General features: G+C 38.9%; 1 pseudogene; it reads left to right on the top strand.

The window, feature by feature from the left end:
• The first annotated feature begins 1,520 nt into the window (after window positions 1–1,520).
• Window positions 1,521–2,127, top strand: LOC118844048 (annotated as a pseudogene).
• The last annotated feature ends 24,470 nt before the right edge of the window (window positions 2,128–26,597 follow it).

Below are 26,597 nucleotides of genomic sequence, written 5' to 3'. Positions count from 1 at the left end.
TCTACTTTGAAACTTTTCATTCCATGTAGCTTGGAAATTATATAGATTTGATATACTGACATTTATTTAAAACATAGTTTTTAACTTTTTCCCCTTTCATGTTGATAAACTCTGAATTTCTGTTGTCTGTTCATAATCTGTTTTAATTACAACTCCAGTTACTAAGTCACATAATACTTGGGAGGCAGGGGAGAGTATAAGGAGTCTGCAAGGTTTTGAGGGGCACCAGGTTATAAAGAGCTGAAACATCAAATACGGTATTTTATATTTGATCCTGAACATGTTAGGGAGCCACTGGAATTTATTAAATGTGGTGAGGGAGGGAGCAGGTTTTGGCAAGTCTCCTGCTGCATTGGTAACTAAGGTGGGACTTTCTTACTGTTTTCGAATGATAAATTAATTAAGTCTCTTTGAGTCTTACTAGGTGCTAAACCCCAGGGCCACACCATCCTTAATTCTAGTTCTTTTTCCCTTATGATTATTTATGATTTACTTTTATACCCTGGGGCAAAGCCCCGGCCACAAACCCCTAATTACTAGGTGCCAAGCCTATGTGGGCTTGAAGCCCTCAGGGTCCTAAGGGGAGTTATTAAGACCAGAGCCAATAGTAGGCACCTGACATTTAATGAAGTCCAAAGAATGTATAAAGAGAGAACAGACCTATTTGTTTGAGGCTCTCACACCTGGAGAAGTGTTGGTGTGGGACTCTGGGCAGCCACTGTAAGAGCCTCCCGTTAACCCAGATGTTGATTGTTTCTTGGTAACTATAAATTGTATTTGGTCTGTTTATAATTTATGTTTGTAATTTGTTTGTATTTGCTCTGAAGTTCAGGGTGCTGGCTTTTCCCCTGAACTAAAGTGAATGATATTTGTATGTTGGATTGAAATAAGATTGTTAACCCTTTAACATTGCTTTCCTTAGTAAAGCAGATCAAAAGAACCTATGCTGGCAGCGTTCTTGTTGTTGGGTTTGGGTTGGTCTTTCACCCCCACGATGGCTTCTAGCCAAATTGTTGCAACATCTGCATCCTTTGAGATTGTTTAAATGTTTCATTGATTGACCAACAATGTGTCCCAGCTAAAGTCTACTTTGGTCATTGTTTGAGCTTTGATTGTACAGAGTGAGTGTAAATAGAAATTGCTTCTGTTTTGTCCAGAAATCCTGAGGGTCTTCCTCTCCCAGACTGATTTTTTTTTCTTTCAATTAGGTAAAAGAGGCCATTTTTTGCTTCATTTCTTGCCTAGCCTTAATCACTGAATGAGCATGCCTCAGACAAACTGAGACCTGGGCCTTAAAATGGTCAAGGTCTCCCACTGCATCCAGGGCCATCTGCAGTCATCCTATTCTATAACTTACAACTGGACCCAGATGGTTCTGGAGGAGAAAGTGTGGCTAGTGACTGCACAGCCCTGCCTCACTTAAATCCAATTCACTTGCAAGTCTTGACATCACCTTCCTGATGTCATGGTCCTCTTCAAGAAAGAAGGACAAGCTTTTTCCGTCCGTTCGTCCATGAGAAGAGGAGCGACAGACCAGCGAAGCGGCGACATGGCAGACATCCAGACAGAGCGTGCCTACCAGAAGCAGCCGACCATCTTCCAGAACAAGAAGCGGGTGCTCCTCGGGGACACAGCCAAAGAGAAGCTGCCCAGATACTACAAGAACATCGGGCTGGGCTTCAAGACCCCCAAGGAGGCCATCGAGGGCACCTACATTAACAAGAAGTGTCCTTTCACCGGCAATGTCTCCATCAGAGGCAGGATCCTGTCCAGTGTGGTGACCAAGATGAAGGTGCAGAGGACCATCGTCATCCGCCGGGACAACCTGCATTACATCCGAAAATACAACTGATTTGAGAAGCACCACAAGAACATGTCTGTGCACCTGTCACCCTGCTTCCGAGATATCCAGATTGGAGACATCATGACCGTGGGTGAGTGCAGGCCCCTCAGCAAGACGGTGAGGTTCAACGTGCTGAAGGTCACCAAGGCAGCCGGCACCAAGAAGCAATTCCAGAAGTTCTGAGCCCCTTCACACTGGTGGTGGGAGGCTGTGGGTGCTGGTGTAAATGCACGTGCTGGAGTGTCCACCCACTGTGGCCAAGCCAGCTGCTCTGCTAATAAAGGCATCCTCCCCCCCCAAAAAAAAAGAAAGAAGGACAAACCACAACAAATCTATGGTTGTATACATATTCCTTATAAATATCCACATAAGATATAAGCTGATGAGACTTTACAAGTAGCTGAGAGAAGAAGAAAAGTAAAAGGTAAAGGAGAAAGAGAAAGATATATCAAGCTGAATGCAGAATTCCAAAGAAAAGCAAGGAGAGGTAAGGCTTTCTTAAATAAGAAAAGAGAAGAAGAAGAAGAAGAAGAAGAAGAAGAAGAAGAAGAAGAAGAAGAAGAAGAAGAAGAAGAAGGAGGAGAAGAAGAAGAAGAAAGAGGAGAAGGAGGAGAAGGAGGAGGAGGGGGGAAAGAAGGAAGGAAGAGGGAAGGGGAGAGGAGGAGGAGAGGAGGGAGGAGAGGGCAAAGAGGAGGAGAGAGGAAAGGAGGGGACGAGGAGGAGGAAGAGAAGAAGAAGGAGAAGGAAAGAAGAAGGTCAAGAAGAAGGAAAGAAGAAGAAGGAAAAGGAGGAGAAGAAGGAGGAGGAGGAAAGAAGAAGAAGGAGAAGAACAAGAACAAGCAAAAGAAGAAGAAAGAGAAGAAGGAGAAGAAGAAGAAGGAGAAGGAGAAGGAAAGAAGAAGGAGAAGGAAAGAAGAAGGAGAAGAAGAAGAAAAAAAGAAGGAGAAGAAAGAAGGAGAAGAAGGAAAGAAGGAGGAGAAGGAGGAGGAGAAGAAGGAGGAGAAGGAAATAAGAAGAACTAGAAGGAGAAGAAGAAGGAGGAGGAGAAGGAGAAGAAAAAGAAAATGAAGAAGAAGAACAAGGAGAAGAAGAAGGAGGAGGAGGAGAATGAGTAGGAGAAGGGCAAAAAGAAGAAGGAGAAGAAGAAGGAGAAGAAGGAAAGTAGAAGAAGAAGAAGGAGAAGAAGAAGGAGAAGAAGGAAAGTAGAAGAAGAAAAAGAAGGAGAAGAAGGAAAGAAGGAGAAAAAGGAGAAGGAGGAGGAGGAGCAGGAAGAGGAGGTGGAGGAGGAGGAGGAAAGAAGAACAAGAACAAGAAGAAGAAGGAGGAGGAGAAGGAGAAGGAGAAGAAGGAGAAAGAGAAGGAAAGAAAAAGAAGAAGGAAAGAAGAAGAAGGAAAAGAAGAAGAGGGAGAAGAAGGAGGAGAAGAAGTAGAAAATAGAATGAGAAAAGAGAAGAGATCTCCTCAAGGGAACATTTCATGCAAAATGAGCATCATAAAAGACAAAACTGTTTGGGATTTCAAAGGAGAAGAGATTAAGAAGAGGTGGCAAGAATACAATAAAGAACTATATTAAAAAGATCTTGACATCAGTGACAAAGAGAGTGTGCTTACTAATCTAGAGTCCTCCATGCCAGAGAATGAAGTCAAGTGGGCCTTAGGAAGCATTATTAACAATAAGATTAGTGGAGGTGACAGAATTCCAGTTGTGTTATTTAAAATTCTAAGAGGATGCTGTTAAAAGTACTGAACTCAGTATGCCCACAAATTTGGAAAACTCAACAATAGCCACTAGATTGGAAAATATCACTTTATTTCTCAGTCCTAAAGAAGGGCAATGCCAAAGAATGTTCACATTATCAACTATTTTCACTAATATCACATGCCAACACAATTATGTTTAACAGTCCACAAGCTAGTTTTCAGCAATATGTGAAACGAGAATTAACAGAAGAAAAGGCTGGTTTTTGAAGAGGCAGAGGAAGTAGAGACCAAATTGGAAACATTTGCTGGATTATGGAGAAAGCAAAGAAGTTCCAGGAGAAAAAAGTTTACTTCTGCTTCATTCGTTATACTAAAGCCTTCATCTGTGTGGAACACAACAAAATGTGGCAAGTCCTCAAAGAGATAGAATTACCAGATCATTTTATTTGTGAGGAACCTGTATGTGAGTCAAGAAGCCACACATGGCTTCAAACATGGAACAATTGATTGGTTTAAGATTGAAAAAGAAGTACTGCAAGGCTGTGTATTGTCAACTTATTGATTTAACTTACATGCAGAGTACATCATGTGAAATGCTGGGCTGGATGAATCAAAAACTATAATTAAGTTTTCCAAGAGAAAAAAATCAAGTCTTAGATACGTAGATAACACTCTGATGGCAGAAAATGAAGAGCAATTAAGAAGCCTCTTGCTGAGGGTGAAAGGAGAGAGTATAAAAGCAGGTTTGAAGCTTAGGATTAAAACACACACACACACACACACACACACACACACACAGAAACCCCTAAAATCATGGCAACTTGTCTTATCAGTTTCTGGCAAATAGAGTGAAATGAAATGGACACAGTTTCAGATTTTATATTCTTGGAAACAAAGGTCACTGAAGATGGCAACTATAGCCATAAAATCAAAAAGACCTCCTTGAAAGGAAAGCTATGATGAATCTGGACAACATACTAAAATGCAGAGACATCACCTTGCCAACAAAGATCCATATAGTCAAAGTTACAGTTTTGCCAGTAGCAATGTATGTATGGCTATGAGAACTGGCCTATAAGGAAAGCTGAATGATGCAGAATTAACACTCAAATTGTGGTGCTGGAGAAGACTTTTGTGAATCGCTTAGACAGTAAGGAGATCAAATCAATCAATACTTAAAAAAATTAATTCAGACTATTCATTGAAAGGTAAAATACTGAAGCTGAAGCTTAAATATTTTGACCACAAAATGAGAAGACAGGGCATATTAGAAAAGATCCTCATACTGAAAAAGATTAAAGGCAAAAAGAAAAGGGACGGCAGTGGATAAGATGGATAGTTAGTGTCATGGAAACGATGAACCTGAGCTTGGACAGACTTCAGGAGATAATGGAGGGTGGAAGGGTCTGTCATGCTATGGTCCGTGGTGTCACAAAGAGTCAGACATGAATGAATGACTGAACAACAACAAGACATTAGCAGTGCGTATAGACCAAATCTTTGTAAACATTTTATTATAGAAACAGCCCTTAAGCAAAGTCAGGAGCATGGATTACTCACATTTATTCCTTCACATTCACTCCCGAAAATAATAGCACTAGACATACATCCATCCTTTCCCCTAATATCATCCCCAGATAAATCAATGAGATTACAATTGGATGATCCATAAACTCTTCTGGGATTGTTGCTAGTTGTGTTGGTATAGCTTATCCTGTTAACCTTGGGGTGACATTTCTTTCATTCCTTTTCTCAGCATTGTACCCCTCCCCTCTATCAGCAGGTCAGAATGAATTATTTGGTTACCAGGTATAGCTGACAGAGGGGCAGTTTAAGGAGGAGGTGAAAGAGGAGAATGAAGTAGAAACTTATTTGGACATGACATTTCACCTTTCACCTCCAATCCAGCCCTTCTCAATTCAGTTCAATGATTCAATTTAATAAATATTTATTAAGCACCTACTATGCAGAACACATATAGCGAGTGTTTGGATGGGCCAAAGGTATGCTCAGGCTTTACCCTTGAGATAGAAATGAAGTAACATTGATGTCAGCTGTTCCTCACTGGCAAATAAATGTTCCACTAATTCCCAAAGCCAGGCAGCTTGCAAAACTGTCTTTGTCAGACTGCTCAGGTCTCCTTTCCTGTCAAGTTCACTTTGTATTCATTTAGCAAAGACACACCTACTAAGTAGTGCTGCATAAAGCTAGGTGTCAGTGTCTGGCAGAGCCCATTTCACGAATGATTAGCATTTTCTGACCTAGCCCCCATCTTCAGTCAGGAGGAGAGAAGCAAAAAGAGTTAGGCACCCTCTTTCAGGACTTACTTCCAGTCTGCAACACATTTTGCTCTCTGCAAGCATGTACTGTTAAAGTACCATAGATAAAAAATCAGGCAGACATAGCAGCAAACTGTCTTTTAGCTATACAGACTTGACCTAGGCAAGGCATAACAGTTAGCGAAACGCCTAGTAACACTAATCAAATAGGGTTCCAGAGAAAACACATTATCTGAGGTTAATGTAACTTTTGAATGATAGCTTATTATTAATGATTTTTAAAAAATTATTTGTGTATCCATTTTCAGGGCTACTTCCACAATTTCTACTACCAATGGTATACTGGAACCCAAGAAAGAAGATAAATACTTGCACTCAGGATTCTAGGAGTATGCCTGAGGGTCTCTGCTTCTATCTACTATTGCTCTCGAGCTTGCGCAGGTATGCTTCCCCATAAATAGTTCTAACAGGTATAAGCTTACCTAAGAGTAGAAGAACGTATATCCCAAATCCGTGAAAAGGTTTTATGCATCAACAATCTGTCAGTTAATAAAGTATTCCACCTAAATCTGGAATGCACTTTCCCATTTGACACACAAGGTTTCTAAGGAGAGGGAATTCAGAGTCCAACATGAGAACACATATGTGGCAAAGGCTCAGGTTCCATTCTTGGCCAGGAAGTTAGTTCTTTTTTCTTCTTTTGTGGAGTCTTATTAAGTTTCCCTTTGGTGTAACTTTCTGCTGTGTTCTAAATATCAGTGCCTTTCTATAATACAATAACTAGCACTTATTTGGTGATTTAAAGTTTACAAAGTATATTGTATGTGTTATTTCATTTAATCCTCAAAACCACTCTGGCAGGTAGGTTCTTTAATTATCTACATTTTATAGATGGAGAAATGACAGCTGAGAAAAGTTAAGTGACTTACCTATAGTGATATAGCTAAAAAGTGTTTGAGGAAGGATTTGAACTCAAGTCTTCTTGAATCCAAGTCTAGCATTGTATCAATTATTCTATCTAGATAGCACCAAAGATAGAGCATTGGACTCAGAGTCTAGTAGACTTGAGTTTAAATATTCAGTCATACTAACAAGCTGTATGATCCTGGCCAAGGCATTAAACCTTTCAAAATCTTAGTTCCCCATCTGTAAAGTAGGAATGTTATTATCAGAGGGGTGGTGGGGTTGAATACGATAGTACATTTAAAAAGCATTGTAAAATATTAAACGTCACATAAATATTAGCTTTGATAATTAATATTGTTACTTTAAAGTCCATAGTTGGCACTTCTCTCCATAATGATCATGCTCCCAGAAGTTGCGGCCACTATCAGTTGACTGTCTTTGTCCACATCTTTCTGTGACCACTTCCACTGCTATTCCACCATTCTTCCAATGGCTACTGCTGTTGTCTGTAGTTATCAACAGGATCTCTGGTGGGAACTCTGGATCTCTCAAACTCTGCTAACATTGCCTGAACATACCCCTTTGGTCTTAGTAGCACAATGTGTCAAGGAATCGCTGCTGCTTGGTTAGCAAGATTTGCAGCTGTTGGAAGCACTCTTCCTGCTTAAAGCTAAAATTAAGAAGTTGACTTAGATTTTTTTTAATCTGGCTCTTAGGCTATTTGCTTTTCATCATTACTCCTAACAGGCCACTGCTTCAGGGACAGATAAATTATATCTTCTCTCCTGGAAATGTTTGATGGTGTATCTAGATCAGGTAGAAAAAGGAAATATTAGGATTAGACTTAGTAACTCAGCCAGAGGAAAGACTTGTCCACAATCAGGGAAGAATAAATACAAGGAGACAAAAGGAGCCATAGAGTCTCATAGTCTTGCTTATTGAGACCACAAAAGAACAGAAGAGAAGAGTGAGAGATGGGTGGCCCACTGAGGAATGCTCCACATCTATTCACAAAACATTTTTGTCCTCATATCGTATTATCCCCTCAGCCTGAAATATGCTCATTTTGTGTTTCCATGTGATCATGAGAACTGACAGCAGACAAGGAATATCTACGTTTGGTTCAAAGACTAGACCTAACAGGTTGGCCTCCCCCCTTTACATTATTCTTTCAGTTTTTTTTTTCAAAGAGTACTAATTTCTATGCATATTTTGTTCTGAGTTAACTTCAGCATTGTAGTCCTGCAAGTTCAAACCAAACCAAAAACAGAGAGGGAAAGCAAAACATGTTCAGACTCCAAATTCTCAACCATTTCTGTATGAAAAAAGGCCGAAGAATTAAGGGACCTTTCCTATGTTGAAATTTTGCTCCTGACTCATGACATAGGGGAAGCCACTGTTATGTATCATATACTTAAGGCCTATCTTTAGCATAAGGCAAATATCCTTAGCTTTTGAAATACTGAAATCAATGGTTGGAATGGGACAGTAAAGGGGAAGGTTTGGGTTCGCCATAAGGGGAAAAAAAGCCTGACAATTAGAGTTGTTCCATGGTAGAAAAGTCTGTCTCCGTAGGGAACAAGTGACCTGCCTGACACAGTAAGGATTTATAAATGCTTGTTCACTGACTGACTGTTACCAGAGATATTCAAGCAGAGACTGAGTGATCCCTTATCAAAGATGTACAGAAAAGTGGATTCCTATTCAGGAAAATGTGGAACTAGGTAATTTTGCAGATTCCTTTCAGCTGTAAACTTCTATTATCCTATGAGTTTGAGGATAGAAAGAACATGGAGAAAGTGTACCAGGGGTATGCTAGTAAATATTTAAGAACCAGCTACCAAAACTGTACATGTGCCACAATTTTATATTTAGCTTTCTTTATTAATATTTTCTTCATCACTCTCTTAAGTCTACACAATCAATAAAAAGGGTAAGTCAAGTTGGAATTTGTAGATTTTTCCAGTTTCTGATGTGTAAATGCTCATACTAACAATATACAAGTTGTCTGCTAAGCTGGTTGGAGCTGGCTCCAGCATACCCCCTTTTATGTAAAATATAGATAATCAAGTGAGAAATTGTTAACTCTGGGTTCACTTATATAGATTGTTCAATTAAAAGTATTTTTGTCTTGAATTCTATTTTCCAACTTTCACATTCTGACAAATTTGCATCTATAGCCCACTTAGCCACAGTAAAGCCAAAGTCTAGTGCTTACAAAATTTAAAACCCCAAAATGAAACCCCAGGACAGCATAATCAATTGGGCAACTCAAAATCCCAGCCTGCTGGGAAAGGATGACTCTTCCTTTGGTCTTATTACCACAACGCATCAAGGAGTTGCTCCAGCTTTGTCAGCAAGATTTGCTGCTGTTGGAAGCACTCTACGTGCTTAAAGCTAAAATTAAGAAGTTGACTTATAAGATTTTTTTTTAATCTGGCTCTTAGACTCTTTACTTTTCATCATTAACCCTAACAAGCCACTGCTTTGAGGGCAGATAAATTATATCCTCTCTCCTGGAAATGTTTGATGGTGTATCTAGGTTGTGTGGGGAAAGGAAAGATTAAGATTTTACTTAGTAATTCAGCCAGAGGAAAGGATGGTAAAACCGAAGTAATCAGAGACCTGTGGGCCATTTTTAACTGGCTGTCCCCTCAAAGCAATCCTTTCCTGATAGACATTCTTCAGCTTTCACCGAAGTTTTGGATAATAAGAGAAACTGCCAGGCTCGAAGTGAATATTACAGAAGTAGAAGGAAGATTAGGAAACATGTAAACAATCTTAGGTAGTGAATTTAGGAAGGATTGAAAAAATAGAGGAATAAGATCAAGCTGAGAAATACAGATTCCTGAAAATTAACTTTTCATATGGAAGCCTTTGGGGTAGAGGATGGTCAGACTGATGATTCTGTTCTGAAGGGTATCATGTTGAATGGAATTAATAATCAAAGCAATCTCTTTGAAGCAAAATTTTATTTCCACAAAGCTCATTTTCACCTACTGGGTAGCTTCTCCCTCTTCTTCAAATAACCAGTTATCTTCACTCTGAATCAGGCAGTAAGCATTTGTGGTATGATCCCTAGAGTTATCTGCCTTGAATCCAATCCTGACATTGTATAGTACTGCCAAGCTGGACAATTTTATTTAGAACCAATTCGCAAGCTGCTTCATGGTACTTACCAAACTGGCTCTGAAGCATCTTTTCCTCCCCCTGGCCCCCAGTAGGGAAGCACACATAATAATTAGACTTACAAGAAAATTAATTACTAAATCTTTGTTAGCAATCACCAAGACCAGTGTAGGGGCCTTCTATTCCCAGCTGTGCTAAATATTCATCTGGAGAAGACAAAAAAGAAAGTGAGTTGAAATGTCATCGTATGTTTTTCCCCAATAAATTCAAAATATTGAATGAAACTGATATTTTGGAATTATTTCAGAATCCTAGACCTGAAAGGAAACTTAGTTCTCTAAGTTTTAAGTTATTCCAAGGTGTTATGATCTAAGGGGAGGTGTTTACTATTTTCCTGGCATGTGCTGTGGTCTGTGAGTGACCAGAAGCACTCTTTTCTGCCCGGGATCTGTGAGGAGGGTCCCTGCTCCACTGTCACTTCAAGCTCTGATGTGCTAGTACTCCTCTTTCCCCTGGGACTCACACCCAGGACTGCGACCTGGATCCACATATGGGCAAAGCAACCGAGTCCTGCCTCAGTGCTAGCAAAAGACCCCTGTAATCTCCTTCCGACCACTTGTTTGACCCCCTTACTCTCAATAGGCTGAGAGATCTAGAAAAAGCCACTGCCACCACTGCCCCTGATGCTTCAGTCACTCCCAAGCCCTGCTCCTAGTTTGCTGGGGCCAACCTGTACTGCAGCCTGTGCTAGACTGTACTCCACTCTCACCCAGGTTCAACAGACCTTTCCTGTTGATCTTCTAAGTTGTCTTTGACTCCTATGGCCTGAGAGGTCCGGAAACTGCCACTGTTGCCAGTGATCCAGTTATCTGGAAGCCTGCTTCAGTCTTGCTAGGGCCCTTCTGGTATGGTCTGTGCTGGGAGGGTCTACTCTGGACCGTGCTCCTCTCTCACCCTGGTGCAACAGATCTTTTCTGTCAACCTTTCAAAGTTCTCTTGGGCTGGGAACTTGTTAATTTTTGTGGGTTCTGCTGCTCTAGAATTTGTTTAGAGTGATTTTTAAAAGGTATTTGGAGGGAGGTATTGGGGGTAGAACTCAGGCAAGTCACTGCCTTTACTTGGCCATCTTGGCTCTGCCTCCTCAAGGAAAATAATTTCTAAATATTATGAAGTTCTTCCTGACACCAGGCAAAAGTGTGATGCCTCTCCCTACCCACCACCAAATATGCTGATGTAACATGGGTTAAGCAATGCTGAGAAGCATGATGCCCAGAATGAAGAAGTGGTCAGAATAGGCCTCATGTAAAAGGCAACATACCTGTACCATATAACTGGCAGGAAAAATTTGGAAGGTTTTCTCTGGAAAAGTAAACTTAGAAAGAATGGATTACTAGTATCTTCAGATACGCAAGGAACAGAAATTGATAAGATGCATTTGATTTGCATTTTTGTTTGTTTTCAGCAGTACTTTTTTGTTATTGTTGTTTTGACTTCCAGCAGCATGTGTAAAGATAAAGAGCAGATTTTAACTGAATATAAGGAAGCTTCCCAACAATGAGAGATGCCCCAAAAAGGAGTGGGCAATGTCAGGAGATAGGGAGTTCCTCATTATTAGAGGTTTTTAAAGGGAGGTTGAATGGCTGCTTCTTGGGAAAATAGTAAAAATGGATTCTGGTTCTGTTACATTTTGAACTAGACAACTTCCTAAATTCCTTCTAATACTGAGATTCTATGAATCTATGAAATACTTGAAGGCTACTACCTCAGTCTTCTCCAGGCTGCATCCTTTGTTCCTTTCACTGATTCTAATAATGCATGAGTTCCAGTACCCTGATCATTTTAGTAATTCTCCTCTTAATTCATCTTATCATATGTGAAACCCTATGCTGAAGTAAAGATGGGGAAGGAAGAGATGACACATACTTTTGATGAGAAGGAAGGAAAGTTATAGCATAAAGGGATGCATTCTGAATTAGAATCCAAGACATGCAAACTAAAGGCCAGACCAAATGAGTTTTACCTTTTTGTTGGAGGGTCAAGATTTAAAGAGATGAGATAGAAGTGAGAAGCCATTTGTGATACCGGACATTGAAATTACAGATGTTAGGACAAATTACATCAGCATGTAAAAGAAAGGGACTGTTGGCAAATTGACTCTGTGATTTGATTTGTATCTTTGTCTTTTCGGCTAGCTATTATCATTTTGTTTTATGTTTTGCTTTAGTGCCCCTATTTTGACATGCAGAACCTTAAATACTAATTCATAGTAAGGAGCACAATCCTACTTTCCCTGTAGAATAAAAAAAAAGTTGTGCAAGTGGGTTAGCAACGTATCTCCCAAAATGTGGCATCCAGAACTGAAAGCAGTAGAAGGACAGGGATTGATTAGGGCAGAGTAAGACTTTAATTATCCCTGCTTTAATTCTAGACATATGTTGAAACATGTAGCTTAATGTAACTATTTGGGCTGCTACATCACATATGACTCAAAAGAATTTACAGTCAATTAAATCTTCTAGGTTTCTTCACATTATTAAGTATTCATTAGCCATGCCTCCCTCATCACATACTAATGTAATTAAAGAAAATATAGATTTGTATTTATTTTGTTCTTTGACCAAATTTCTTCTAGTATATCTCTTCCACCTCTCCCTTGGGAGCCATCCTATATAATAAAGAATATTTTAAAAGTGGAAAGAAAAAGAGGAAAAAAGAGGAAAAAAAACAGCAAAGGAGATCGGACATAGGAAAAATCTGAAAATATATGCAGTGTAACTACACTTGTGTAATGTATGTCAAATTGCTTGCATTCTCAATGAGGATGGAGGGGCAGAAGAGGAGGAGAGAATCTAGAATTCAATTTTTTTTAAAAAAGTACTTTTATATGTAACTAAAAACAGTTTATTTAAAGAAAGAAACATATGCAAAATTGCATAAATAAACAAAAAAATATGTAGAACCATACACAATCAAGGGTCACTGATTTAGAGCTAGAAGAAATTTTAGTGGTCATATAGTCCAACCCTCTTATCTTATAGAGATGATAAATGACTTATGGAAGGTTACACTGGTGGTAAATACCAGAGTCAGTATGTACACAAAGACTCTCTGAATCCAGAGCCAGCAGCCTTTCTAGTGTGGCACAGTTGCCTCAGATTAAGGATGAAATGAGATTGTGTGTGTGTGTGTGTGTGTGCATGCGCACACATGCCTGCACTCACACACACACACACACACACGCATGCATAAAGTTCTTTGCAAACCTCAGAATACCATTTTAATGACAAGTATTATGATTATCCCCCAGAGTACTATACTTCCTTCAATTTAACATCATCAATTAATAAATTACTACCTTTTATTTTTTTTAATTTATTTTTTAAATTTATTTAATTTATTTGATATTTTTAGTTTTCAGCATTTATTTTCACAAGAGTTTGAATTACACATTTTCTTCCCATTTCTACCCTCTCCCCAACTCCAAGATGGCACTTATTCTGGTTGCCTCCTTCCCCAGTCAGTCCTCCCTTCTGTCACTCCACTCCCCCCATCCCCTTTTCCCTTACTTTCTTGTAGGGCAAGACAGCTTTCTATGCCCCATTGCCTGTATATCTTATTTCCTAGTTGCATGCAAAAACTTCTTTTTGAACATCTGTTTTTAAAACTTTGAGTTCCAAATTCTCTCCCCTCTTCCCTCCACACCCACCCTCCCTAAGAAGGCAAGCAGTTCAACATAGGCCACATGCATATCATTATGTAAAACCCTTCCACAACACTCATGTTATGAAAGACTAACTATATTTTGCTCCTTCCTATCCTGTCCCCCTTTATTCATTTTTCTCACTTCACCTGTCCCTTTTCAAAAGTGTTTGTTTTTGATTACCTCCTCCTCTTATCTGCCCTCCCTTCTATCATCCCCTCTTTTTATCTACTTCCTCCTTCTTTCCTGTGAAGTAAGACAGCCAATTGAGTATGTATGTTATTCCCGCCTCAGGTCAAACCTGATGAGAGCAAGATTTACTCTTTCCCCCTGATCTGCCCCCTTTTCCCTTCCTACTGAGCTGCTTTTTCTTGCCACTTTTATGTGAGATAATTTACCCCATTCTGTCTCTCCCTTTCTCCCTCTCTCAATATATTCCTCTCTCATCCCTTAATTTGATTTCATTTTTTTAGATATCATCCCTTCATATTCAACTCATCCTGTACCCTCTGTCTATGCATAAATACACACACACACACACACACACACACACACACACACACACACACATATATATATACACACATACGTATGTGTGTATATATGTGTATATATATGTATGTATGTATATATATATATATATATATATATATATATATATATATATATATATTCCCTTCAGCTACCCTAATCCTGAGGTATCATGAATCATATGCATCATCTTTCCATGTAGGAATGTAAACAAAGCAGTTCAACTTTAGTAAGTCCCTTATGATTTCTCTTTCTTGTTTATCTTTTCATGCTTCTCTTGATTCTTGTGTTTGAAAGTCAAATTTTCTATTCAGCACTGGTCTTTTCACTGAGAAAGCTTAAAAGTCCTCTATTTTATTGAAAATCCATATTTTGCCTTGGAGCATGATACTCAGTTTTGCTGGGTAGGTGATTCTTGGTTTTAATCCTAGCTCCATTGACCTCCAGAATATCATATTCCAAACTCTTTGATCCATTAATGTAGAAGCTGCTAGATCTCGAGTTATCCTGATTGTGTTTCCACAATACTCAAATTGTTTCTTTCTGGCTCTTTGCAGTATTTTCTACTTGATCTGGGAGCTCTGGAATTGGGTGACAATATTCCTAGGAGTTTTCTCTTTGGGATCTTTTTCAGGAGGCGGTCAGTGGATTCTTTCAATAGCTGTTTTACCCTCTGGCTCTAGAATACCAGGGCAGTTTTCCTTGACAATTTCTTGAAAGATGATATCTAGGCTCTTTTTTTGACCATGGCTTTCAGGTAGTCCAAGAATTTTTAAATTATCTCTCCTGGATCTATGTTCCTGGTCAGTGGTTTTTCCAATGAGATATTTCACATCGTCTTCCTTTTTTTCATTCCTTTGTGTCTGTTTTATAATATCTTGATTTCTCATAAAGTCACTAGCTTCTACTTGCTCCAATCTAATTTTTAAGGTAGTATTTTCTTCAGTGGTGTTTTGGACCTCCTTTTCCATTTGGCTAACTCTGCCTTTCAAGGCATTCTTCTCCTCATTGGCTTTTTGGAGCTCTTTTGCCGTTTGGTTTAATCTATTTTTAAAGGTGTTATTTTCTTCAGTATTTTTTGGCTCTCCTTTAGCAAGTCATTGACTTATTTTTCATGGTTTTCTTGTATCACTCTCATTTCTCTTCCCAATTTTTCCTCTACTTCTCTAACTTGCTTTTCCAACTCCTTTTTGTGGTCTTCCATGGCCTGAGATGAGTTCATGTTTTTCTTGGAGGCTTTTGACTCTTTCACTTTGTTGACTTCTTCTGGCTGTATGTTTTGGTCTTCTTTGTCACCAAAGAAAGATTCCAAAGTCTGAGACTGAATCTGAGTCCATTTTCACTGCCTGGCCATGTTCCCAGCCAACTTACTTGACCCTTGAGTTTTTCTTTGGGGTATGACTGCTTGTAGAGTATAGAGTACTTTGTCCCAAGCTTGAGGGGCTATGCTGTTGTTTTCAAAGCTGTTTCTACACTGCAAGCTCTGCCACACTAGTGCTCCTCCTCCCTTAAGAACTGCCAACCCCGGACCAGACTCAGATCCAAGCTGGCTCTGCACTCCCACTCAGATCTGCCACCTAATTCCTCCCACCAGGTGGACCTGGGGCTGGAAGCAACTGCAGCTATAGCTCTCTAAGCAGCCTCAGAGCTGCATCACCTCCGCTGCCCCTGGGGCAGTGGCCAAACTACAAACTCCTTTCACTCTGTCCCAGCAGTTTTTCCCACTAACCTTCTCTGTTGTCTTTGGTGTTTGTGGGTTGAGATGTCTGGTAACTGCCACAGCTCACTGATTCAGGGCCCTAGGGCCTGTTCTGCCTGGCTCCAGGTCTAGTTGGTCCAGTCATGGCTCACACTGGGCTCTGCTCTGCTCCACTCCCAGGTCCCGCTCTGAGTTCCATGCAACAGACCTTACCCAGCGACTATCCAGGCTGTCCTGGGCTGGAGGCCTGCTTCCCTCTGCTGTTTCATGGGTTCTGCAGTTCTGGAATTTGTTCAGAGTCATTTTTATAGGTGTTGGGAGGGACCTTGGGGGGAGCTCACGCAAGTCCCTGCTTTCTAGCCACCATCTTGGCTCTGCCCCCTGCAATCCAATTACTACCTTTTAGATTTAGCTTTTCAATGAGTTTTCAATCTATGTAGCTTTATTATCATCTAGTCCATATCCCTCTATCTTATTCACAGAAACATATGGGGAGGTATTGTTGCTTAAGTGGGTGATTCCAATGTAGGTTTGGAAAAATCATTCTCTAATATTTAAATAGTGTCAGTTTTAAGGGACAAAAATCCTTGCATCAATCAGTGACAGCATTCTATTAGCAGTAGATTTATCCTCAGACAATTATGATTTTCAAATTTAAGAAGTTGTTTCCATTGAAATGGTATTCAGAAAAAAAACACACACAATGTGGTGCTTGCCTATGTTGTTGACAGGAATCTTCCTTTTCTTTTCTCAAGGCTTCATGTTATTCTTCAACTTGCACTAAACTTAATCAGCCTTATTGAGAAAGGGGCAGGAAAGGTGGTGGTTATGGTATTTGGACTGGTCAATATTCATTTGGAGTATACTGAAAGTCATATTAAGTCCGTGTTGCTGAAAGGCTCTTCCTTACTAGATGGGACAAAATTGATGAAACCACAGGGGCCTTTCCACTAGTGGTGCTGGTGATGTCTGGTTCTGCATGGGGTAGGGAAAGGAATTGGAAGAGAGTTCTACACCAATTTGTGAAGCACCTCTAACAAACATTTCCTGAGAAGTTACAATTAATGGAATGGCCCCCAACTGTATGATTCCTCTCATCCACATGAGGTATTGAAATACATCATATACTCCTTTACTCTTGGATTCAAAGGTCAGAATCTATCAAGTTCAAATTGTTCTTAAAAGGCTCTTTGCTCCTAGAATCTACATGTATACTTATGCAGAGAGATATGTACACAAAAATAACAAAGTAACAGGTGCATGCATATGTATTATTATATACATACATATATACACGTATGTGCAATATATGAAATACCAAAAAATGCATTTACAAATACATGTGTGCATATTTGGATTTAAATGCACATGTATATAATATGTGATACATATATGTGTGGCATATATGTGATGTATATAACACACATACACACAAATATGTATGTATATATCACTATCTATCTCTCTGTCTATCTCTCTATCTATCTATCTCATCCTGACTATGGTTTAGCAGTGAATGGGCCTTTCTTCTTCACAAAATAACAGGGACTATCAGTAATCTTACTTAAGTCATACTCCTGTTATTAAGTGCAGGCAAGTTGCTCACTATTACTGTTCTGTAATGCCTATAGAAGGCTTTGAAGAGTAGCCATAGGTACTCAAAGAACCTTCTAATCTGGAGAGTAAACAAAGTAAAAGAAAGATCATCCAGTAACCAATACATTTGCCCTGTTCTATTTTTACCCCCCCCACCCCATTCCAAAATGCTAAATAATTTATCAGAATTTTTAAAAATCCTATCACTCATACCTCTTTCCCCATAAAACTATCTGTCTTTTCTTAAGCTACATTAGAGCTCTGGGGGAAAAATAGCCCTTAATGAAACATTCAATATTAGTTTGTTTGTTTTTTTTTAAGCTAGAGTCAGTCAGTCATGATAATTCATTAATATTTACTATTTACCAAGCATTATACTTAAGTACAAAGAAATCACACTCTGTTATGAAGGAATTCACAATCTAATTGGAGAGACAACATGCAAACAGCTATGCACAAACAAGATATAAACAGGATAAATTGGGGGTAATTATAGAGAAAAGGCACTAAAATGAAGAAGGATTGTGTAAGACTTCATACAGAAAGTGAGACTTCAGCTCAGACTTGAAGGAAGTCAGAGAAACTAGGAGGTGGGGAAATGGAGGGAGGGAATTCCAAGCATGGGAAGTAACCAGTGAAAATGCAGGATTCAAAATGGAGTACCAGATGCAAGGAACAACCAAAAATCCACTGTCACTGGATTGGAGAGGGAGTAGATTGTGGAGGTGATGAGGAGTTTGTAAGAAGACTGGGGAGGTAGAAAAAGGCCAAATATTAAAGGAATTTGAAAGTCAAACAGTGAACTTTGTCAGAGAACCTGGAGCCCTGGTAATCTCTGGTAAGTGGGAGCCCCTGGAGTAGACTGAATAGGAGAGTGGCATCATCAGACCTGAGCTTTTAGAAGATCAAATTGAAAGATGAGGATGCAATTAACTGGAGGAGGGAGAGACTTAAGGCAGGGAGACCAACCTCCAGGCATTTGGAAGAGCCTATTTATAAGGTTATGAGTGCCAACATCAGGCTGGTTTCAGTGTCAGAGAAGAAGAGGTATATTTGAGGGATGTTAAAGTCTAGAAGTAACAGGAAGAAGGGAGGGTTTGAAGAAAAAGACAATGAATTCAGTCTTAAAGTCATTCAGTTTGAGGTATCCACTAATCAGCTGAGATGCAAGACTAGAGGTAAGCAGATAGACTGGATAGGTAAAGAGTAAGAGAGAGTAGAAAGGAAGTTGATACACCTATTGTAGACAGAGCGCCTTCTCAAGTTTACCCATTTAAAAGGAGTAGAGCTAAATGACAGCTAGTGGGAACAGATACATCAAATGAGTTTCTTTTTTAGGATTAGGGAGATGTGGACATGTCTGTAGACATTAGGGAGATAGCCAGTACAGAGGAAGAGAGTGAAGATTAGTGAAAGAGTAGGGCTAATAGACGGGTCAATATGCCAGAGATGATGGGATGGAATAAGACTAATTATGCATATAGAGAAGTTTGAATTGGCAAGAAGGGTCATATCTTCAAGTGAAACAGGGGTGAATAAGATAGTTGTGCAAGACATGTGAATGATGTGAGATAAGGAGGAGGGAGAGAAGAGGAAGCTTTTAGAGAAGAGCCTGGGTTGTTTTTTTTTCAGTGAAAATGAGACAGAGTTCTCAGGGAAGAAGGTAGGAGAAGAGAAAGCAATGGGAAGTTTGATAAGCAATTAAAAGATTTGGAAAAGCTGCCATGTTGAATAGAATAGTGATTTGACTACAGTGGTGTAAAAAAATTGCTTTGATGAAGATAGGAGCCAGTTGAGATTATGTAAAACAAATTTTTAGTGCAAGTAGTAAGCACAGGTTCCTGTTTTTCTAAAGCTTCATCCAGCAACATGTAAGCAGGAGCAAAGAATTATATAGCCGGAGAAAAAATTGAGGACTGGGAGGATGGGGATTTCAATAAAGAAGAAGAACAGGGTTTAGAGTTTCAAGGCAGAAAAAGAGGTATTATGACAGCAAACGTGTGTAAGGTGATATGGGTCTTTTTTTTTTAAGGCACAAGTTCCCTGGGCCATGGCTTGTAAACAGCCCCACTGTGCTTGCACTTCATTATACAACCACAGATAGTATAAACATTTGAGCTTAACCTGTAAACAGCACACTATGCCTGCTCTATACTGACACATTGTGATATAACCAAAGTTAATGTAAACTTATGAGCTTATTGTTGACATGTTGCCTTCTTTGTCTGCTTCTCTATAAATCAAACGAGCTGTACTGTAAGCATGGATTTGCAGAATAAGAAATGTGGAATGCTGAGGTGCTATGCCCCCACCCCCTGTCTTGCCAGCCACCATGAGACAAGAGAATAAATTAATATAACCCCTTCATCTGTGTTCTCCACTGTCACCCATCTGAAGTCTGCCTGGGTCCTGAATGAACCTACAGGGAGCTGAGGAGCTCCTATCTAACAAGACTATGATCAGATAAAGGAATTTCAGAGCTCACGAATATGGGTGAGGAACACTTGTGGGTGATAGCAGGATCAAGGATTTGACCACCTTCTCTATGTGTAGCTAAGAAGTGGTGGAAGAATAGTCATAAGCTGAGAAAGTGAGAAATTAGGTGATTTGAGGGAGTATGCTGAAATCCTCTAGTATGACGGCAGAAGTTGGGGAGTGGTGGAAGATTACATAATAGCATGGATTGTATTTTCTCCACTTTTCCTGCCAACTCTTCCATGTTACACAGCAAGTAGAAAATAAATGTTAATTATTGGGTAAAAATTTGAAAATATCATTCTGAGAGTAAAAGATACCATCTTTTTAAGGAGCAATAACATAAAGGGACTATGATCCTTATTGGTGGAGAAATCAGGCATCATCAGCTTTATCATGATTGTCACCACCATGAGTGACAATAATACCTTTAATTGGTTTAATTGGTTATATATCAGTCACCTCGCTTTAGATGGGATGCAATTTTTCTAGAAGCAATAAAACTACCATTCAGACTTCCATTGCCATGTTTGAACTGATGTGTTTTGCCATGAGAGTAAATGGACATGAAGTGGTTTCTCATTCATAAATAAAAAAACATGTAAAAGTATAATAAACAAATATAGATACCACCACTAGTTCCTACCTTTAGAGAAGCACCATGGTTGAGTCTCTTCTAATGGAAATGTCTATTTTCAATTCAAATAAGCTCCCTCTAATGAGTTCTCCCAAAGTACAGATCACCTAAAAAGTCTGGTTGGCCATTTCTCAGTAATAGGATAAAATTTGTTTAACTATGGGTTGAACCATGTTGCTTTTGTTAAGTCATTTCAGTTGTGTCTAACTCTTTGTGACTCCATTTGGGGTTTTCTTGGCAGCTCATTTTATAGATGAGGAAACTGAGGCAAACAGTTAAGTGATTTGACCAGGCTCGCACAGCTAATAAGTATCTGGGGACAGATTTGAACTTAGGAATATGAGTCTGATTCTAGGCCTGGCATGCTATCCACTCTGCCACTTAGCTGCTCAGGTTGAACCATATAGCTTCTGAAATGTCTTCCAACTCTGAAATTCCATAGTTGTGTGGGTTGGACAGGATTCTTTGCAAATTTTTGTTAAAAGCACTATTTGCATTACCAACAATATATACTTTCAGGTAATAAATTTAATTGCTTTGAGAAAGGAAAGGTGTAGAGAAAAACCGTTTGCAAAAATACTTTAAATTTTGAAGGCAAAATTTGGTCACCATATCCATAGAGGAAGTTGAAGGTCAAAGTGTTAATTCCTCTATCATTAATATTATGATTATAATTATCATCATTATACATTTATGAAGGACTTTTAATCTTAGAGGTTCACAGTCACTAACTACTTTTTTTTTTCTATGAGCTGATTATTTCTATGCTGGAAATTTTCATCTAACTCAGTTTGGAGTTAAAAGATTGTCATAATGGGGTTCACATATTGCCCCATGAAATGGAATGAAACTAATGTGGTCGGTTTGCCTTCTTTCAAAATTGATATAAATCAGGAGCTGGACAAAAACTGACTGAAAAGTCCTGAAATTATCTTCCCCCTAAATGTGAAGAGTGACAGTATCTGATACAACAGGTCCAGGAAATGCATTCAATTTTGAAAGGCCAGTTAGATAAGCGAATATTGGCACAATTCTTCAGATATCAGTTCCCCAATTAACAATGTCATTTTTCTGTTTTTTATTTCTCTTTTTTCTTCCTTTTTAAAATAGAGACTGGTACACTTTGACTTTCCATGGCCTCTTTTCAGCTTTTGCTCTACAAATATCTGCTCAGAGTTCAGTAGCATAAATGAGGAAGATACTGGTGGGGCCAAGGAGTGAAACTGGAAGTTAGGGTGTTAGAATAAAGAATGGAATGAAGGGAAGAGTCTAGAAGCTAAATCCTGGGAGAGAAGTTTTATGAGACTCTACTAAAAAGTAGTGGTCAATTGTGAGTTTCCTTAAAAGAAACTGAAAAATAATTAGAATTCTTAGGGCACAAAACTAATCTGAATTATGTAATTATAAAATTAGATTTTTTCTTTTAATTTTATAAGGGATTTTAGAGGTGACTTAGTCAACTTATGGAGTTTGGTTAGGGGGCACAAAGAAACTGTTTTTAGTTAAATCCAAAATGGATATTGATTTACTACTACTACTACTACTATTGTTACTACTGTTACTACTACTACTGCTACTACTATGACTGCTACTACTACTGCTGCTGCTGCTGCTGTTGCTGCTGTTCCTCCCCCTCCTCCTCCTCCTCTTCCTCTTCCTCCTCCTCCTCCTGCTCCTTCTTGTTCTTTTACTTCTACTACTAACAGCTACATTTTATGTAGAAATTTAAAGTTGCTGAGCTTTTAATATGTGCTATCTCATTTGATCCTGTGACATAGGCACTATTAAACTGAAACTAAGAAAAGTTGTGACTTGCCCAGAGTAGCATAGATTGTGTCTGATTCAAGATTCAAATTCAGGTCATCCAGGTGAGATGGAGTCAAGAGGGCTGAGTAAAGGCAGGGATTCACCTGAGTTCTCCCCTTAAAACCCCTCCAAACACCTTTAAATAAGAACTCTAAAAAATTCTAGAGCAGCAGGACCCACAAAAAGACAGAGTGAAACAATTTTCCAGCCCAAGACAACTTAGGAGTTCATCAGGAAAGGTCTATTACACCAGGGTGAGAGAGGAGCACAGTCCAGCATAGGCCACTCCAGAACAGACCTGGCCCCAGTAAACATGGATCAGGCCTCAGGGTGACTGAATCAGTGGAGGCAGTGGTGGTTTCCAGACCTCTCAGCCCACAGATACCAAAGACAACTTAGAAGACCAGCAGGAAAGGTCTGCCCCATGTGGGTGAGAGTGGAGAGGAGTCTATCACACACTACATCAGCAGAGCCCTGGCCCTAGCAAACTAGGAGCAGGCTTTGGGAGCCACTGAATCAACAGCAGTAATGGCTGCTTCCAGAACTCTCAGCCTACAGAAAGTAAGGGGGTCCAACAACTAGTTAAAAGGGGATTATGGGGGTCTCTTTACTTGCACTGAGGCAGAACTCTCTTTCTTTGCTATACTCATATCTGGATCACAGTCATGGATGGCAGTCCCCGGGCAAGGCGGAGCAGTAGCAGACCAGAGCTTGCAGTAACAATGGAGCAGAGAACTTTTGCACAATCCCAGGGCAGAAAAGAGTACTTGGAGTCACTCACACACCAAAGCATAGGCCAGGAGAATTGTAAACACATCTTCTTAGATCATACTACCTTGGAAGAACTAAAAACTTACAAGTCCCTAGAAATATCTCTGAAAAGAGCTACATAAAACCCCTGAAGCTTGGGACAATGTTCTGCACACCTTGGAAGCAGAGCCTTACTTTAACAATGAGTTAAAAGTAAAGTAACAGGGTGGGGAAATGAGCAAGCAACAGAAAAAAATATTCTGACCATATGAAGTTACTATGGAGACAAGTAAGATCAAAACATACAGTCAGAAAAAGGAAACACAGTCAATGTTCTTACATCCAAAGTCTCCAAGAAAAAATATAAATTGGTTTCAGCCATGGAAGAGCTCAAAAAGGATTTTGAAAATCAAGTAAGAGAGAGTATGAAATGGAAAGAGAAATAAGAGTGATGCAAGAAAATAGTAAAAAAAAAAAAAAACCCAAACAACCAAACAAACAAACAGAAAAGTGAATCAACAGCTTGATAAAGGAGATAAAAAAATCAAAGAAAATACCACCTTAAACCACAGAGTAGGCCAAATGGAAAATGGAGGTACAAAAAGCCAATAAGGAGAAAAAATCCTTTAAAAACAGAATTGGCCAAATGGAAAAAGAGGCACAAAAATTCAATAAGGAAAAGAAAATATCTTTAAAAATAGAATTGGCCAAATGGAAGAGGAGGCACAAAAGTTTAGTGAAGAAAATAATTCCTTAAAAATTAGAATTGAGCAAATGGAAGCTAATAACTTTATGAGAAATCAAGAAATTATAAAACAAAACCAAAAGAATGGAACAAATAGGAGACAATGTGAAAAATCTCATTTGAAAAACAACTGACCTAGAAAATAGATCTAGGAGAGAATTTAAAAATTTTTGGAATACCTGAAAGCCATGATCAAACAAAAAAAAAGAGCCTGGACACCATCTTTCAAGACATTATCAAGGAAAATTGATCTGATATTTGAGAAACAGAGACTAAAATAGAAATTGAAAGAATCCACCAATCACCTCCTGAAAGAGTTCTCAAAAAGAAAACTCCCAGGAACATTGTAGTTAAATTTCAGAGCTTCCAGGTTCAGGAGAAAAAAAAAAGGAACAATTCAAGTATTGTAGACCCAGAGTTGGTATAACACAAATTTAGAAGCTTATACGTTAAAGGATCAGAGGACTTGGGATATGATATTCTGGAGGGCAAAGAGCTGGGATTAAAAACAAGAATCACTTACCCAGAAAAACTGAGTATAATCTTTCAGGGGGGAAAATGGATATTCAGAGGAATAGAGGACTTTCAATTATTCCTGAAGAAAAGACCAGAGTTAAATAGAACATCTGACTTTCAAATACAAGGCTCAAGAGAAGCATGAAAAGGTAAACAGGAAAGCGAAATCATAAGGGACTTAATAACATTAAACTGTTTACATTCCCATATAGAAATGTTGGAAAATAACACTTGTAACTCATAAGAACTTTCTCATTTTTAGGGCACTTAGAAGGAGTATATATAGGTAGAAGGCACAGGTGTGAGTTGAATACAAAAGGATGATATCTAAAAAATAACATTAAGGGGTGAGAAAGGAATGTGCTGGTAGAAAGAGAAAGGACAGGTAGGTGGGTAGATTATCACATAAAAAGAGGCAAGAAAAAACTTTTACAGTGGAGGTGAAGGGAGAGAGGTGAGGGGGAGTGGGTGAACCTTACTCTCATCAGAACTGGCTCAAAGAGGGAATAATATACATATTCGATTAGGTCAAGAAATCTATCTTACCCTACAGGAAGGTAGGAGGGCAAGGGGATAGGAGAAGGGGAGGGGGTAGGAGGGAGGGCAAATTGGGGAAAGGAATAGTCAGAAGCAAAACATTTTTGAAGAGGGGACAGGGTGAAAGGAGAAAGAGAGAGAGAGAGAGAGAGAGAGAAACAGAATAAACTGAGAGGGAGAAATAGGATCGAGGGGGATACAGTTGGCAATCATAACTGTGAAGAAGATTTTGAAGCAAATTTCTCTGCTGAAGGCCTCATTTTTCAAACACATAGAGAATGGAGTCAAGTGTATAAAAATAAGAGCCATGTCCCAATTGATAAATGATCAAATAATATGAACAATTTTGAGATGTAATCAAAGCCATATGGAAAATGCTCTAACTCTCTATTGATTGGAAAAATGCAAATTAAAACAATTCTGAAGTACTACCTCATACCTATTAGATTAGCTCACAGAACAGCAAAGGTAAATGACAAATGTTGGAGGGGACGTGAGAAAAAATGAGATATTAATGCATTGTTGGTGCAGTTGTAAACTGATTCAACCATTCTGTAGAGCAATTTGGAACTATGCCCAAAGGGCTATAAAATCATTCATACCTTTTAACTTAGCAATACCATGGCTAAGTTTGTCTCCCAAAAGAGATTTAAAACAAGGAAAAGGACCTATACATACAAAATATTTATAGCAGCTGTTTTCTGGTGGCAAAGAATTGGAAATTGAGGGGATGCCCATCAATTGGGGAATGGCTGAACAGACTGTGAAATGTAATTTTGATGAAATGCAACTCTACTATAAGAAATGAAGAGCCGGATGCTCTCAGAAAAACTTGGAAAGACTTACGTGAGTTGATACAACATGAAATGTATTGTGGACACAGTAACAGCAATATTGTAAAAATAATCAGCTGTGAATAATGTAGCTATTCTCAGCAATACAATGATCCAAGACGACTCTGAGGGACTTATGCTGAAAAATACTACCCATCCCCAAAGAAAGAACCAATGGTGTCTGAATACACATTGAAACATACTTTTTATTTACTTTATTTTTCTTGATATTTCTTTATTTATTTTTGGTCTATTTTTTTTCTTTCACAACATGACTATTATGGAAATGCTTTGTATAACTACACCTGTATAACCTATATAAATTGCTTGCTTTCTCAATGAAGGGGCTGGGGTAGGATGAAGGGACAGAATTTGGGACTCAAAGTTTTAAAAACAAATGTTAAAATTTGTTTTTACATGTAACTGGGGAAAATAAAATACTATATAAGTGGTTTTTTTTTTAAAAAAAAGAAACTCATGTCATCCTGACTCCAAATAAAATTCTCTATTCCCCTATACCACCTAGTTACCTCATACATTATATAGTGGTGGGTAATCCTTTTGGTAATAATACCACTTATCATTTGTGTAATGTGACAATTTTTAATAGTCAGTCAGTCATCAAGAATCTGTTAAGCACTTATTGTGTACCAGGTACTGCATGAAGGATTGAGCGGGGCGGGGGAGGGGCGGGGAATTGTCCCTGTCTCCAAGTAGCCCAAAACAAAAGTCCCAGCTTTCAAGGAGCTCATGTGTGCATAAGTTACAAAACACTTTCCTCATAACCCTTGGAGTACCAGTGGTACAAATACAATTATCTTCATTTTACAGATGAGCAGAACTGTGGTTTACATTTGAAAATGGCTTGTTCAAGATTACATAACTTATGACTTTATGACCAATACCCTTTCCAT

Source organism: Trichosurus vulpecula, chromosome 3, assembly GCF_011100635.1.
Source record: "Trichosurus vulpecula isolate mTriVul1 chromosome 3, mTriVul1.pri, whole genome shotgun sequence".
Taxonomy (NCBI): Eukaryota; Metazoa; Chordata; class Mammalia; order Diprotodontia; family Phalangeridae; genus Trichosurus; species Trichosurus vulpecula.
This window is presented reverse-complemented; position numbering and strand designations above follow the sequence as displayed.